Here is a 4,174-nt window from a genome sequence, read left to right on the forward strand (position 1 = left end):
GGAGTGCTCTTGATGTTCCACCCTTAGTTGCTCCCAATAATTGTGTGGAGGAAAATGTATCCCCTGAGGTATCTCAGGGATCTCTTGATTTACAGTCAAATGTTCTACCACTGAGCTATAGACCCTTGAGATGAATCTCTCCATCTCCTATGACTCGGCGGTGGAAGCTTTTGTCTTCCCTTTCCTCTTTCTAGAGGTTTCTCTAGCCTTAGGTGCCATCAATGGTTATGGAAAAACAAAAAAACTATGCTTTTACCACACCAAACTTAGAATGTTGCTCGCCCTCGAGCAAAAGAAGAAAGAATAGTAGAAGAAGAAGAATATATGAAGGAGATGGAGGGATGTGTGTATTCGGCTATATGGGTGGGCTTGGGTGTGAAAGAGATTTTGAATTTTGAAGGTAGGTGGGGTGTATGGATGTGAGTGGTGAATGGAAAATAGAAGGGATGACTGTGAATGGAGAGAGAGAGAGAGAGAGGGTGATATAGGATTATGAGGTATGTGGGGCTCCTGTGGGGTCCACAGATCCTGAGGTGTCAAGGATTTACATCCCTGCACCAATTAGGAATGTAAAATGCCTTTGCATGCATTTCTAGCGTTTAAACGCCGAAGTGATGCTTGTTCTGGGCGTTCAACGCCCATGTGCAGCATATTTCTGGCGTTGAACGCTAGCTCCATGCTTGTTTCTGGCGTTCAGCGCCAGTTCCATGCTCTATTCTGGCGTTGAACGCCAGCCAGATGCTCCTTACTGGCGTTTGAACGCCAGTGAGTCCTTCCTCCAGGGTGTGATTTTTCTTCTGCTATTTTTTTTATTCTGTTTTTAATTTTTTGATTTATTTTGTGACTCCACATGATCATGAACCTAATAAAACATGAAAGAACAATAAAAATAAAATTAGATAAATAAAAATTAGGTTGCCTCCCAACAAGCGTTTCTTTAATGTCAATAGCTTGACAGTGGGCTCTCAAGGAGCCACACAGGTGATCAGGTCAATTTTATAGACTCCCAACACCAAACTTAGAGTTTGGATGTGGGGATTCATCACCAAACTTAGAGTTTGGCTGAGGCCTCCCAATACCAAACTTAAAGTTTGATTGTGGGGGCTTTATTTGACACTGTACTGAGAGAAGCTTATCGTGCTTCTTCTCCATGGTTACAGAAGGAGATCCTTGAGTTTGAAACACAAGGTTGTCCTTATTCAGTTGAAGGACTAACTCTCCTCTATCCACATCAATCACAGCTCTTGCTGTGGCTAGGAAGGGTCTTCCAAGGATGATGGATTCATCCTCTTCCTTCCCAGTGTCTAGGATTATGAAATCAGCAGGGATGTAAAGGCCTTCAACCTTTACTAACATGTCCTCTACTAGTCCATAAGCTTGTTTTCTTGAGTTGTCTGCCATCTCTAATGAAATTCTAGCAGCTTGCACCTCAAAGATTCCTAGTTTCTCCATTACAGAGAGTGGCATGAGGTTTATTCCTGACCCAAGGTCACATAGAGCCTTCTCAAAGGTCATGGTGCCTATGGTACAAGGTATTAGGAACTTTCCAGGATTCTGTTTCTTCTGAGGCAATCTCAGTTGATCCAATGCATTTAGTTCATTGGTGAACAGGGGAGGTTCATCTCCCCAAGTCTTATTACCAAATAAATTGGTATTTAGCTTCCTGATTGCACCAAGGAACTTGGCAACTTGCTCTTCAGTAATATCCTCATTCTCTTCAGAAGAAGAATACTCATCAGAGCTCATGAATGGCATAAGGAGGTTCAATGGAATCTCTATAGTCTCTAATTGAGCCTCAGATTCCTTTGGTTCCTCAAAGGGAAACTCCTTGTTGATCACTGGACATCCCAGGAGGTCTTCCTCCTTGGAATTCACGTCCTCTCCTTCCTCCTTAGATTCGGCCATGATGGTTATATCTATGGCCTTGCAATCTCTCTTTGGATTCTCTTCTGTATTGCTTGGGAGAGTACTAGGAGGGGTTTCAGTGATCTTCTTACTCAACTGGCTCACTTGTGCCTCCAAATTTCTAATGGAAGACCTTGTTTCATTCATGAAACTCACAGTGGCCTTAGATAGATCAGAGACTAAATTTGCTAAGCTAGATGGATTCTGCTCAGAATTCTTTGTCTGTTGCTGAGTGGATGATGGAAAAGGTTTACTATTGTTAAACCTGTTTCTTCCACCATTATTAAAGTCTTATTGAGGCTTTTGTTGATCCTTCCATGAGAGATTTGGGTGATTTCTCCATGAGGAGTTATAGGTGTTTCCATAAGGTTCACCCATATAATTTACCTCTGCTATTGCAGGGTTCTCAGGATCATAAGCTTCTTCTTCAGAAGATGCCTCTTGAGTACTGTTGGATGCGGCTTGCATTCCATTCAGACTCTGAGAAATCATATTGACTTGCTGAGTCAATATTTTATTCTGAGCCAATATGGCATTCAGAGTATCAATTTCAAGAACTCCCTTCTTCTGAGGCGTCCCATTACTCACAGGATTCCTCTCAGAAGTATACATAAACTGGTTGTTAGCAACCATGTCAATAAGTTCTTGAGCTTCTGCAGGCGTTTTCTTTAGGTGAATGGATCCACCTGCAGAAGTATCCAATGACATCTTAGCTAATTCAGACAGACCATCATAGAATATATCCAGAATGGTCCATTCTGAAAGCATGTCAGAAGGATACTTTTTGGTCAGTTGCTTGTATCTCTCCCAAGCTTCATAGAGGGATTCACCTTCCTTCTGTCTGAAGGTTTGAACATCCACTCTAAGCTTACTGAGCTTTTGAGGAGGAAAGAACTTGGCTAAGAAAGACGTGACCAGCTTATCCCAAGAGTTCAGGCTATCTTTAGGTTGAGAATCCAACCATATTCTAGCTCTGTCTCTTACAGCAAATCAGAAAATCATGAGCATGTAGACTTCAGGATCTACTCCATTAGTCTTAACAGTGTCACATATCTGCAAGAATTCTAGTTAAGAACTGAAAAGGATCTTCAGATGGAAGTCCATGAAACTTGCAGTTTTGTTGCATCAGAGAAACTAGTTGAGGCTTAAGCTCAAAATTGTTTGCTCCAATGGTAGGGATGGAAATGCTTCTTCCATGTAAATTGGAATTAGGTGCAGTGAAGTCACCAAGCATCCTCCTTGCATTATTATTGTTTTCGGCTGCCATCTCCTCTTCCTGTTCGAAAATTCCTGTAAGGTTGTCTCTGGATTGTTGTATTTTAACTTCTCTTAGTTTCCTTTTCAGAGTCCTTTCAGGTTCAGGATCTGCTTCAACAAGAATGTTCTTGTCCTTGCTCCTGCTCATATGACAAAGAAGGGAATAACAAAGAAAATATGGAATCCTCTATGTCACAGTATAGAGATTCCTTTGTGTGAGTAGAAGAAGAAAAGAATGTAATGTAAGGAAAGAGAAGAGAGGAGAATCCAAACACAAGGGTGAGGAGAGCAGAGACATGAGATGAAGAGAAGTGTTAGTAAGTAATTAAATAAATAGAAGAGGATGAGAGAGAAGAGAATTTTCGAAAATAATTTTTGAAAAGGATTTGATGATTTTCGAAAATTAAAGGAAAAAAATTTAAAATTAAAATTTAAAACAATTAATTAATTAAAAAGAATTTTTGAAAAAGAGGGAGGTATTTTCGAAAATTAGAGAGGGAAGAGTAGTTAGGTGGTTTTGAAAAAGATAAGAAACAAACAAAAAGTCAATTAGTTAGTTGAAACAAATTTTGAAAATCAATTTTTAAAAGATAAGAAGATAAGAAGTTAGAAAAAAATATTTGAAAAAGATATGATATGAAAAGGTATGATTAAAAAGATATGATTTTGAAAAAGATAAGATAAAAAGATATTTTTGAAAAGATATGATTGAAATTAGTTTTGAAAACGATTTGATTTTTGAAATCTCAATTAATGACTTGATTCACAAGAAATCACAAGATATGATTCTAGAACTTGGAGTTTGAATCTTTCTTAACAAGTAAGTAACAAACTTGAAATCTTTGAATCAAAACATTAATTGTTGATGATATTTTCGAAAATATGATATAAAATTAAGAAAAAGATTTTTAAAAAATATTTTTAAAATTTTCGAACATGAAAAACAACAAAAGACAAAAAATAAGAAAACATCAAGATCAAACAAGAAGACTTACTAAGAACAACTTGAAGA

At 38.3% G+C, this 4,174-nt stretch overlaps 1 non-coding gene across 1 annotated transcript; it reads left to right on the forward strand.

Annotated features, from left to right (window-relative positions):
* The first annotated feature begins 2,667 nt into the window (after positions 1-2,667).
* Positions 2,668-2,775, forward strand: LOC148574911 (small nucleolar RNA R71). The gene has a single exon (XR_015906269.1). It is a non-coding gene; the product is annotated as a small nucleolar RNA R71 (small nucleolar RNA).
* The last annotated feature ends 1,399 nt before the right edge of the window (positions 2,776-4,174 follow it).

The sequence above is a fragment of the Arachis ipaensis genome, chromosome B2 (genome assembly GCF_059453495.1).
Source record: "Arachis ipaensis isolate K30076 ecotype BB chromosome B2, ASM5945349v1, whole genome shotgun sequence".
Lineage (NCBI taxonomy): Eukaryota > Viridiplantae > Streptophyta > Magnoliopsida > Fabales > Fabaceae > Arachis > Arachis ipaensis.